Raw genomic sequence first — 13322 nt, 5'->3', positions numbered from 1 at the left:
CGTTGGGCTGTCCTCCGTCACAGCGACGAAGCAGAAAGGCGGTACAGAAGGCCAGGGCAGCGCAGCAGCCAAATGTAAAAGGGTAAAGGAGCGAAAGCAAACAGTCGCCCCCGAGAAGAGCGCTCGCTGACTGGTGAAGGAAAGGTAAAGCTTACAGCACCTGGTATTCCCAGGCGGTCTCCTATCCAAGTACTAACCAGGCCCGCCCTGCTTAGCTTCGAGATCGGGCGTGCGTGCTCAGGTGGTATGGCCATGGCGAAAGCAACCGCGAATACGAAGCTATTTAAAGAAGGCTGCCGGCAGCAGGCCAAAGACGCACACCAGCTTTTCCACTCACTCTTTTCATGTCTTCTGCAACTCTTCGACATTGTCTGCCGAGAAAAAGGCGCCCCACCGGCAAACTTGGCCGGGCGCGGCGTTTACGCCTCGCCCTCACCACGCCAAAACAACGTCCATTTCCCCTTCTTTTTCACGCCTTCGTCCCTACATCAATGCCTTCCTTCCTTAATAAATCAACTCACTTTAATTCAGTTGGAAGACAAACATCGCTGACGCTGCGAGCCACACTGAGTGCAAGTAAGCGCAAGTCTATTTCTCAACGATATCAAATTAATCAGGCACCTTTATTTACATTTCAACCATATCCTGTCAAGCACTCAACGCTATACAATTCGAGCACAGAGTGTCAGTAATGTATACAACCACCACGATGAACACTCCATTTCCAGCCAAAGGCGATCAAAACACCCATCGACATGAACAAAGAAAGCGTCGTTCGGGGCGATCACCTGGCAAACAAACTAAAACTTCTAAAAGTTCTTTCACACGAACAAAATTAAATAAAACCTTTGACACCTGTTTAGCAATCAGAAAAACTAAATAAATCAATAAAAACACCCACTGACATGAATAAAGAAACACCGTTGGAGTGATCGCGTGTCAAACAAACTAAAAGTAAAAAAAAAACTAAAAACTACAACAAGTAAAATGAAATAAAAGCAGGAATCAATTATTAAACAATACAAACATAGACCAATTGAGTTCAACGAATGGTTGATCCTGAAGACATGGATCAGCATGTTCAGGTCGTTTGATTAGGGTCAGAGCTGAAATTTACAGGAGAGTGGATGTGGTGGATCTTATTTGAGGATTCTGGCGCGGAAAAGGCAAATCTGGATTTTGTAGTCAGGCACCCGAGAGGAAACAAATGGGGGCCTAATGTCGAGAGACTTAAAAAGCGGCCGTGCCTAGGAGTTTCTTTAAGCGAATAAATAATTAGCTCTTCGGTTGATTCTTGAATTTCTTAAATCATTTGTTTATTTATTTATTTTTCCCGGTGCAGTTTGCATTCAAGCGGTTGGACTGACAAACAAGACTGGCAACCTCTCAAGTCGAAGAGAAGGGCCCGAGTTGCAAGGAACGTGCAGCTCTAAAGAGGTCGCTGAAGAGAGAGAGAGGAAAGGTCTGTCTATAAACTCCTGGAGGAGAAAGCAAGAATGACAGCGTTGAGCTGTCCTCCGTCCTGCAGCACACGAAGCAGAAAAGGCGGCACAGAGAAGGGCCAAAGCAAAGCAGCAGCAAATGTAAAAGGGTAAAGGCGAGCCAAAAGAAGTCGGCCCCTGGAGAAGAGCGCTCGCTGACTGGTGAAGGAAAAGCAAAAGCTTACAGCACCTGGTATTCCCAGGCGGTCTCCCATCAAGTACTAACCAGGCCGCCCCTGCTTAGCTTCCGAGATCGGACGAGATCCGGGCGTGCTCAGGAGTGGTATGGCCGTGGCGAAAGCAACCCGCGAATGCGAGCTATTTAAAGAAGGCACCGGCAGCAGGCCAAAGACGCACACCAGCTTTTCCACTCCACTCTTTTCATATCTTCTGCAGCGCTCTTCGACATTGTCTGCCCGAAGAAAAGGCGCCCCAGCCCCGGCAAACTTGGCCGGGCGCGGCGTTCACACGCCGTCCTCACCACGCCAAAACAACCGTCCATTTCCCCTTCTTTTCACGCCTTCGTCCCTACATCAATGCCTTCCTTCCATAATAAATCAACTCACTTTAATTCAGTTGGAAGACAAACATCGCTGACGCTGCGAGCCACACTGAGTGCAAGTAAACGCAAGTCTATTTCTCAACGATATCAAATTAATCAGGCACCTTTATTTACATTTCAACCATATCCTGTCAAAGCACTCAACGCTATACAATTCGGAGCACAGAGTGTCAGTAATGTACAACCACCACGATGAACACTCCATTTCCAGCTAAAGGCGATCAAAACACCCATCGACATGAACAAAAAGCGTCGTTCGGGCGATCACCTGGCAAACAAACTAAAACTTCTAAAAGTTCTTTCACACGAACAAAATTAAATAAAACCTTTGACACCTGTTTAGAAATCGTAAAAACTAAATAAATCAATAAAAAACACCCACTGACATGAATAAAGAAACACCGTTCGGAGTGATCACGTGTCAAACAAACTAAAAGTAAAAAAAAAAAACTAAAAACTACAACAAGTAAAATGAAATAAAAAGCGGAATCAATTATTAAACAATGCAAACATAGACCAATTGAGTTCAACGAATCGTTGATCCTGAAGACATGGATCAGCATGTTCAGGTCGTTTGATTAGGGTCAGAGCTGAAATTTACAGGAGAGTGGATGTGGTGGATCTTATTTGAGGATTCCTGGCGCAGGAAAAGGCAAATCACAGATTTTGTAGTCAGGCACCCGAGAGAAACAAATGGGGGCCTAATGTCGAGAAGGACTTAAAGCGGCGTGCCTAGGATTTCTTTAAACGAATAAATAATTAGCTCTTCGGTTGATTCTTGAATTTCTTAAATCATTTGTTTATTTATTTATTTTTTCCCGGTGCAGTTTGCATTCAAGCGGTTGGACTGACAAACAAGACTGGCAACCTCTCAAGTCGAAGAAGGGCCCGAGTTGCAGGAACGTGCAGCTCTAAAGCAGTCGCTGTAGAGAGAGAGAAGGTCTGTCTATCGCTCCCTGGAGGAGAAAGCAAGAATGACGACGTTGAGCTGTCCTCCGTCACATTGGTTACAGAAGCAGAAAGCGGCACAGAGAGAAGGGCAAAGCAAAGCAGCAGCAAATGTAAAAGGGTAAAGGGCGAGCCAAAAGAGTCGGCCCCTGGAGAAGAGCGCTCGCTGACTGGTGAAGGAAAAGCAAAAGCTTACAGCACCTGGTATTCCCAGGCGGTCTCCCATCCAAGTACTAACCAGGCCCGCCCCTGCTTAGCTTCCGAGATCGGGCGTGCTCAGGGTGGTATGGCCGTGGTGCAAAGCAGCCCGCGAATGCGAGCTATTTAAAGAAGGCACCGGCAGCAGGCCAAAGACGCACACCAGCTTTTCCCTCCACTCTTTTCATGTCTTCTGCAACTCTTCGACATTGTCTGCCCGAAAAAGGCGCCCCACCGGCAAACTTGGCCGGGCGCGGCGGCGTTCGCCGCCCTCACCACGCCAAAACAACACGTCCATTTCCCCTTCTTTTTCACGCCTTCGTCCCTACATCAATGCCTTCCTTCCTTAATAAATCAACTCACTTTAATTCAGTTTGGAAGACAAACATCGCTGACGCTGCGAGCCACACTGAGTGCAAGTAAGCGCAAGTCTATTTCTCAACGATATCAAATTAATCAGGCACCTTTATTTACATTTCAACCATATCCTGTCAAAGCACTCAACGCTATACAATTCGGAGCACAGAGTGTCAGTAATGTACAACCACCACGATGAACACTCCATTTCCAGCTAAAAGCGATCAAAACACCCATCGACATGAACAAAAAAGCGTCGTTCGGGAGGCGATCACCTGGCAAACAAACTAAAACTTCTAAAAGTTCTTTCACACGAACAAAATTAAATAAAACCTTTGACACCTGTTTAGCAATCGTAAAAACTAAATAAATCAATAAAAACACCCACTGACATGAATAAAGAAACACCGTTCGGAGTGATCACGTGTCAAACAAACTAAAAAAAAAAAAAAAAACTAAAAACTACAACAAGTAAAATGAAATAAAAAGCGGAATCAATTATTAAACAATGCAAACATAGACCAATTGAGTTCAACGAATCGTTGATCCTGAAGACATGGATCAGCATGTTCAGGTCGTTTGATTAGGGTCAGAGCTGAAATTTACAGGAGAGTGGATGTGGTGGATCTTATTTGAGGATTCCTGGCGCAGGAAAAGGCAAATCTGGATTTTGTAGTCAGGCACCCGAGAGAAACAAATGGGGGCCTAATGTCGAAGGACTTAAAGCGGCAGGAAAATCAGACCATACTTATCATAAACACGCTCACAGATCCTGATTCAGGCACTAGTCCTGAGCAGACTGGATTACTTCCCCGCCCTCCTTGCTGGCCTCCCAGCCTCTACAACCAGACCTCTTCAGATGGTCCAGAATGCAGCGAGTTGCTAGGGGTGGTCTTCAGCGAACCAAGGAGGGCCCACGTCACAGGTCCCTCTTCATCGTTTACACTGGCTTCCTATAGATGCCCGCATCAAATTCAAATGTCCTGATGCTGGCGACGAAGCAGGACAATCACAGAAGAAGGCTCCCTCGTAGCAGCAACTCAAAAAGTAAATCATATGTTCCCTCCAGGTGCCACCCCTCTGCAAGCGCTCTTGACTGGTGCAGTGCCTTCACAAAAGGTGCAACATCACCTGGTATTCACCTGGTCTCCCATCCAAGTACTAACCAGATCTTCTTCTTCCCCCATTACCAGGGTGGTAGCAGAGTCACTAGCAGTCTTCAAAAACCAACTCAAAACTCATCTATTTTCGTTTGCACCTTGCAGCAGGCCAATACGCACACCTCTTCTTCTTCTTCTTCTCCTGCTCCTGCCTATCGACTTTTATTGCCCGAAAAAAAAGCGCCCCAAAAAAAAAAAGCCTTGGCCGGGCGCCGTTACGCAAAGTCCTCACCACGTTAGGTAAGTCCATTTCCCCACTTTTCAAACACTTATGCACTACTGCCCTTCCTTGCTGATATCAACTAATTTGCTTCTGGAAGACCTACATTGTCTCGCTTTAGCCGTCGCTTGCAATAAATGGCGTCTATTTCTCAACGATATCAAAAATCAGGCACCTAAATGTAAATGTAAATCCTGTCAAAGCACTCAACGCTATACAATTCGGAGCACAGAGTGTCAGTAATGTACAACCACCACGATGAACACTCCATTTCCAGCTAAAAGCGATCAAAACACCCATCGACATGAACAAAGAAAGCGTCGTTGAGCGATCACCTGGCAAACAAACTAAAACTTCTAAAAAGTTCTTTCACACGAACAAAATTAAATAAAACCTTTGACACCTGTTTAGCAATCGTAAAAACTAAATAAATCAATAAAAAACACCCACTGACATGAATAAAGAAACACCGTTCGGAGTGATCACGTGTCAAACAAACTAAAAGTTAAAAAAAAACTAAAAACTACAACAAGTAAAATGAAATAAAAACGGGAATCAATTATTAAACAATGCAAACATAGACCAATTGAGTTCAACGAATCGTTGATCCTGAAGACATGGATCAGCATGTTCAGGTCGTTTGATTAGGGTCAGAGCTGAAATTTACAGGAGAGTGGATGTGGTGGATCTTATTTGAGGATTCCTGACGCAGGAAAAGGCAAATCACGGTTTTGTAGTCAGGCACCCGAGAGGAAACAAATGGGGGCCTAATGTCCGAAGGACTTAAAGCGGCCGTGCCTAGATTTCTTTAAGCGAATAAATAATTAGCTCTTGGTTGATTCTTGAATTTCTTAAATCATTTGTTTATTTATTTATTTTTTCCCGGTGCAGTTTGCATTCAAGCGGTTGGACTGACAAACAAGACTGGCAACCTCTCAAGTCGAAGAGAAGGGCCCGAGTTGCAAGGGCGTGCAGCTCTAAAGAGTCGCTGTAGAGAGAGAGAAGAGAAGGTCTATCTATCGCTCCCTGGAGGAGAAAGCAAGAATGACGACGTTGAGCTGTCCTCCGTCCTGACGAAGCAGAAAGCGGCACACAGAAGAGGCAAAGCAAAGCAGCAGCAAATGTAAAAGGGTAAAGGCGAGCCAGCAAAAGAGTCGGCCCCTGGAGAAGAGCGCTCGCTGACTGGTGAAAGAAAAGCAAAAGCTTACAGCACCTGGTATTCCCAGGCGGTCTCCCATCAAGTACTAACCAGGCCCGCCCCTGCTTAGCTTCGAGATCGGACGAGATCGGGCGTGCTCAGGGTGGTATGGCCGTGGTGAAAGCAGCCCGCGAATCACGAGCTATTTAAAGAAGGCACCGGCAGCAGGCCAAAGGCGCACACCAGCTTTTCCACTCCACTCTTTTCATGTCTTCTGCAACTCTTCGACATTGTCTGCCCGAGAAAAAGGCGCCCCACCGGCAAACTTGGCGGGCGCGGCGTTTACGCCGCCCTCACCACGCCAAAACAACACGTCCATTTCCCCTTCTTTTTCACGCCTTCGTCCCTACATCAATGCCTTCCTTCCTTAATAAATCAACTCACATTAATTCAGTTGGAAGACAAACATCGCTGGCGCTCACGAGCCACACTGAGTGCAAGTAAGCGCAAGTCTATTTCTCAACGATATCAAATTAATCAGGCACCTTTATTTACATTTCAACCATATCCTGTCAAAGCACTCAACGCTATACAATTCGGAGCACAGAGTGTCAGTAATGTACAACCACCACGATGAACACTCCATTTCCAGCTAAAGCGATCAAAACACCCATCGACATGAACAAAGAAAGCGTCGTTGGGCGATCACCTGGCAAACAAACTAAAACTTCTAAAAGTTCTTTCACACGAACAAAATTAAATAAAACCTTTGACACCTGTTTAGCAATCGTAAAAACTAAATAAATCAATAAAAACACACCACTGACATGAATAAAGAAACACCGTTCGGAGTGATCACGTGTCAAACAAACTAAAAGTAAAAAAAAAAAAAAACTAAAAACTACAACAAGTAAAATGAAATAAAAAGCGGAATCAATTATTAAACAATGCAAACATAGACCAATTGAGTTCAGCGAATCGTTGATCCTGAAGACATGGATCAGCATGTTCAGGTCGTTTGATTAGGGTCAGAGCTGAAATTTACAGGAGAGTGGATGTGGTGGATCTTATTTGAGGATTCTGGAGCGCAGGAAAAGGCAAATCGGATTTTGTAGTCAGGCACCCCGAGAGAAACAAATGGGGGCCTAATGTCGAAGGACTTAAAGCGGCAGTGAAAATCAGACCATACTTATCAGAACACGCTACACAGATCCTCGTCCAGGCACTTGTCCTGAGCAGACTGGATCCCTGTGCAGCCCTCCTTCAAGCGGTTGGCCTCCAAGCCTGGCAACCTCTTCAGATGGAAGAAGAAGGGCCAGAATGCGTGCAGCTCTAAGGGTGGTCTTCTGAAGAGAGAGGAAGGTCACGTCTACGCCCCCTTCAGGAAAGTTTACACTGGCGTTGAGCTGTCCTCCGTCATCAAATTCAAAAGCTGATGCTGGCCTACAGGACAATCACAGGCTCAAAGCTCCCAGCGTGTACACTCACTAATTGAATCATACAGTTCCCCCAGGTGCCTCGCTGACTGGTGCAAGCAAAGGCGTCTGGTATTCCCAGGTGTCTCCCATCAAAAGGTACAAAATCACTCTTGCCCGCACCTAGCACCGAGATCTGTTCGGGCGTGCTGGTGGTATGGATCTGCGAAAGCACCACTAGGGCAGCTAGAGAAGGCACGGCAGCAGGTCTTCAAACACCAACTCAAAACTCACTCTTTTCATGTCTTTGCAACTCTTGACATTGTAGCTGCTCTTCTTCTTCTTCTTCTCCTGCAAACCTTCCTATCGGCTTTTATTGCGTCCTCAAAAAAAAAAACAAAACGTCCAAAAAGCTTCTGTTTCACGCCTGCGTTAGGTCAAGACCTTCCTTCACTAATAAATCACTTACTTTACTTCAGTTTTGAAGATATTAATTTGCTTCTATATGCGAGCCACACTGAGTGCAAATAAGCGCAAGTGGATCTCAGCGATATCAAATTAAATGCACCTAAATGTAAATGTAATATCCTGTCAAAGCACTCAACGCTATACAATTCGGAGCACAGAGTGTCAGTAATGTACAACCACCACGATGAACACTCCATTTCCAGCTAAAAGCGATCAAAACACCCATCGACATGAACAAAGAAAGCGTCGTTGGGCGATCACCTGGCAAACAAACTAAAACTTCTAAAAGTTCTTTCCACACGAACAAAATTAAATAAAACCTTTGACACCTGTTTAGAAATCGTAAAAACTAAATAAATCAATAAAAACACCCACTGACATGAATAAAGAAACACCGTTCGGAGTGATCACGTGTCAAACAAACTAAAAGTAAAAAAAAAAAACTAAAAACTACAACAAGTAAAATGAAATAAAAGCGGAATCAATTATTAAACAATGCAAACATAGACCAATTGAGTTCAACGAATCGTTGATCCTGAAGACATGGATCAGCATGTTCAGGTCGTTTGATTAGGGTCAGAGCTGAAATTTACAGGAGAGTGGATGTGGTGGATCTTATTTGAGGATTCCTGGCGCAGGAAAAGGCAAATACGGATTTTGTAGTCAGGCACCCGAGAGGAAACAAATGGGGGCCTAATGTCCGAGAAGGACTTAAGCGGGCGTGCCTAGGATTTCTTTAAGCGAATAAATAATTAGCTCTTTGGTTGATTCTTGAATTTCTTAAATCATTTGTTTATTTATTTATTTTTTCCCGGTGCAGTTTGCATTCAAGCGGTTGGACTGACAAACAAGACTGGCAACCTCTCAAGTCGAAGAAGGGCCCGAGTTGCAAAGGCGTGCAGCTCTAAAGAGAGGTCGCTGAAGAGAGAGAGAAGGTCTGTCTATCGCTCCTGGAGGAGAAAGCAAGAATGGCGACGTTGAGCTGTCCTCCGTCACAGCGACGAAGCAGAAGGCGGCACAGAGAAGGGCAAAGCAAAGCAGCAGCAAATGTAAAAAGGGTAAAGGGCGAGCCAAAGAGTCGGCCCCTGGAGAAGAGCGCTCGCTGACTGGTGAAGGAAAAAGCAAAGCTTACAGCACCTGGTATTCCCAGGCGGTCTCCCATCCAAGTACTAACCAGGCCGCCCCTGCTTAGCTTCCGAGATCGACGAGACGAGATCGGGCGTGCTCAGGGTGGTATGGCGCGTAAGCGAAAGCAGCCCGCGAATGCGAGCTATTTAAAGAAGGCACCGGCAGCAGGCCAAAGACGCACACCAGCTTTTCCACTCCACTCTTTTCATGTCTTCTGCAACTCTTCGACATTGTCTGCCCGAGAAAAGGCGCCCCACCGGCAAACTTGGCGGGCGCGGCGTTTACGCCGTCCCTCACCACGCCAAAACAACACGTCCATTTCCCCTTCTTTTTCACGCCTTCGTCCCTACATCAATGCCTTCCTTCCTTAATAAATCAACTCACATTAATTCAGTTGGAAGACAAACATCGCTGGCGCTGCACGAGCCACACTGAGTGCAAGTAAAGCGCAAGTCTATTTCTCAACGATATCAAATTAATCAGGCACCTTTATTTACATTTCAACCATATCCTGTCAAAGCACTCAACGCTATACAATTCGGAGCACAGAGTGTCAGTAATGTACAACCACCACGATGAACACTCCATTTCCAGCTAAAAGCGATCAAAACACCCATCGACATGAACAAAAAGCGTCGTTTGGGCGATCACCTGGCAAACAAACTAAAACTTCTAAAAGTTCTTTCACACGAACAAAATTAAATAAAACCTTTGACACCTGTTTAGCAATCGTAAAAACTAAATAAATCAATAAAAACACCCACTGACATGAATAAAAAACACCGTTCGGAGTGATCACGTGTCAAACAAACTAAAAGTAAAAAAAAAAACTAAAAACTACAACAAGTAAAATGAAATAAAAGCGGAATCAATTATTAAACAATGCAAACATAGACCAATTGAGTTCAGCGAATCGTTGATCCTGAAGACATGGATCAGCATGTTCAGGTCGTTTGATTAGGGTCAGAGCTGAAATTTACAGGAGAGTGGATGTGGTGGATCTTATTTGAGGATTCTGGCGCAGGAAAAGGCAAATCACGGATTTTGTAGTCAGGCACCCGAGAGGAAACAAATGGGGGCCTAATGTCGAGAAGGACTTAAAGCGGCAGGAAAATCAGACCATACTTATCAGAACACGCTACACAGATCCTCGTCAGGCACTAGTCCTGAGCAGACTGGATTACTGGTGCGCCCTCCTTGCTGGCCTCCCAGCCTCTACAACCAGACCTCTTCAGATGGTCCAGAATGCAGCGGCTAGGGTGGTCTTCAAGCAGACCAAGGAGGGCCCACGTCACACCCCTCTTCATTAGTTTACACTGGCTTCCTATAGATGCCCGCATCAAATTCAAATCCTGATGCTGGCCTACAGGACAATCACAGGCTCCGCTCCCCTCGTACTTACACTCACTAATTGAATCATATGTTCCCTCCAGGTGCCTACGCTCTGCAAGCGAAAAGCGTCTTGCAGTGCCTTCACAAAAGGTGCAAAATCACTCTTGCGCACCTTCACCTGGTCTGTTCCTCGCTGGTGGAACGATCTGCCCATTACCACTAGGGCAGCAGAGTCACTAGCAGTCTTCAAAAACCAACTCAAAACTCATCTTTTTCGTTTGCACTTGACCCAACATTGATAGCACTCTCTTCTTCTTCTTCTTCTCCTGCTCCTTCCTATCCTTTTATTGTTGCCCGAAAAAAAAAAAAAAAAAAAAAAAAAAAAAAAAAGCCTTGTGTCTGCGTTAGGTAAGACAAGACCCCACTCAAGAGCACTTATGCACTACTGCCCTTTTGCTGATATTAATTTGCTTCTATATGCCTACCTCATTTTCAACGTCGCTTTGGATAAGGCGTCTGCTAAATGACTAAATGTAAATGTAAATGCAAAGCACTCAACGCTATACAATTCGGAGCACAGAGTGTCAGTAATGTACAACCACCACGATGAACACTCCATTTCCAGCTAAAAGCGATCAAAACACCCATCGACATGAACAAAGAAAGCGTCGTTGGGCGATCACCTGGCAAACAAACTAAAACTTCTAAAAGTTCTTTCACACGAACAAAATTAAATAAAACCTTTGACACCTGTTTAGAAATCGTAAAAACTAAATAAATCAATAAAAACACCCACTGACATGAATAAAGAAACACCGTTCGGAGTGATCACGTGTCAAACAAACTAAAAGTAAAAAAAAAACTAAAAACTACAACAAGTAAAATGAAATAAAAGCGGAATCAATTATTAAACAATGCAAACATAGACCAATTGAGTTCAGCGAATCGTTGATCCTGAAGACATGGATCAGCATGTTCAGGTCGTTTGATTAGGGTCAGAGCTGAAATTTACAGGAGAGTGGATGTGGTGGATCTTATTTGAGGATTCCTGGCGCAGGGAAAAGGCAAATCACAGATTTTGTAGTCAGGCACCCGAGAGGAAACAAATGGGGGCCTAATGTCGAAGGACTTAAAGCGGCCGTGCCTAAGATTTCTTTAAGCGAATAAATAATTAGCTCTTTGGTTGATTCTTGAATTTCTTAAATCATTTGTTTATTTATTTATTTTTTCCCCGGTGCAGTTTGCATTCAAGCGGTTGGACTGACAAACAAGACTGGCAACCTCTCAAGTCGAAGAGAAGGCCCGAGTTGCAAAGGAACGTGCAGCTCTAAAGAGGTCGCTGTAGAGAGAGAGAGAAGGTCTGTCTATCGCTCCCTGGAGGAGAAAGCAAGAATAGACGACGTTGAGCTGTCCTCCGTCACAGTGACGAAGCAGAAAAGCGGCAGAGAGAAGGGCAAAGCAAAGCAGCAGCAAATGTAAAAGGGTAAAGGAGCGAGCCAAAACAGTCGGCCCCTGGAGAAGAGCGCTCGCTGACTGGTGAAGGAAAAGCAAAAGCTTACAGCACCTGGTATTCCCAGGCGGTCTCCCATCCAAGTACTAACCAGGCCCGCCCCTGCTTAGCTTCCGAGATCGGACGAGATCGGGCGTGCTCAGGGGTGGTATATGGCAGCAAAGTCGAAAGCAGCCCGCGAATGCGAGCTATTTAAAGAAGGCACCGGCAGCAGGCCAAAGACGCACACCAGCTTTTCCACTCCACTCTTTTCATGTCTTCTGCAACTCTTCGACATTGTCTGCCGAGAAAAAGGCGCCCCACCGGCAAACTTGGCGGAGCGCGGCGTTACGCCGCCCTCACCACGCCAAAACAACACGTCCATTTCCCCTTCTTTTTCACGCCTTCGTCCCTACATCAATGCCTTCCTTCCTTAATAAATCAACTCACTTTAATTCAGTTGGAAGACAAACATCGCTGACGCTGCGAGCCACACTGAGTGCAAGTAAACGCAAGTCTATTTCTCAACGATATCAAATTAATCAGGCACCTTTATTTACATTTCAACCATATCCTGTCAAAGCACTCAACGCTATACAATTCGGAGCACAGAGTGTCAGTAATGTACAACCACCACGATGAACACTCCATTTCCAGCTAAAAGCGATCAAAACACCCATCGACATGAACAAAGAAAGCGTCGTCGGGGCGATCACCTGGCAAACAAACTAAAACTTCTAAAAGTTCTTTCACACGAACAAAATTAAATAAAACCTTTGACACCTGTTTAGCAATCGTAAAAACTAAATAAATCAATAAAAAACACCCACTGACATGAATAAAGAAACACCGTTCGGAGTGATCACGTGTCAAACAAACTAAAAGTAAAAAAAAACTAAAAACTACAACAAGTAAAATGAAATAAAAGCGGAATCAATTATTAAACAATGCAAACATAGACCAATTGAGTTCAACGAATCGTTGATCCTGAAGACATGGATCAGCATGTTCAGGTCGTTTGATTAGGGTCAGAGCTGAAATTTACAGGAGAGTGGATGTGGTGGATCTTATTTGAGGATTCCTGGCGCAGGGAAAGGCAAATACGGATTTTGTAGTCAGGCACCCGAGAGAAACAAATGGGGGCCTAATGTCGAGAAGGACTTAAAGCGGCAGGAAAATCAGACCATACTTATCAGAATTAGCACGCTGACACAGATCCTCTCCAGGCACTAGTCCTGAGCAGACTGGATTACTGGTGCAGCCCTCCTTGCTGGCCTCCCAGCCTCTACCTCTCAGACCTCTTCAGATGGTCCAGAATGCAGCGGCTAAAGGGTGGTCTTCAGACCAGGAAGGCCCTGTCTACCGCTCTTCATTAGTTTACACTGGCTTCCTATAGATGCCCGCATCAAATTCAAATCCTGATGCT

At 45.1% G+C, this 13322-nt stretch overlaps 4 pseudogenes; all 4 read right to left on the bottom strand.

The window, feature by feature from the left end:
- Window positions 1-3180: 3180 nt before the first annotated feature.
- Window positions 3181-3289, bottom strand: LOC122334982 (annotated as a pseudogene).
- Window positions 3290-6127: 2838 nt separating this feature from the next.
- On the bottom strand, window positions 6128-6244 carry LOC122334981 (annotated as a pseudogene).
- Window positions 6245-9072: 2828 nt separating this feature from the next.
- On the bottom strand, window positions 9073-9195 carry LOC122334978 (annotated as a pseudogene).
- Window positions 9196-11959: 2764 nt separating this feature from the next.
- On the bottom strand, window positions 11960-12081 carry LOC122334977 (annotated as a pseudogene).
- Between the last annotated feature and the right edge of the window lie 1241 nt (window positions 12082-13322).

Source organism: Puntigrus tetrazona, unplaced genomic scaffold (genome assembly GCF_018831695.1).
Source record: "Puntigrus tetrazona isolate hp1 unplaced genomic scaffold, ASM1883169v1 S000000691, whole genome shotgun sequence".
Lineage (NCBI taxonomy): Eukaryota > Metazoa > Chordata > Actinopteri > Cypriniformes > Cyprinidae > Puntigrus > Puntigrus tetrazona.
Note: the sequence above shows the minus strand (reverse complement) of the source record. Positions and strands in the feature narration are given on the sequence as shown.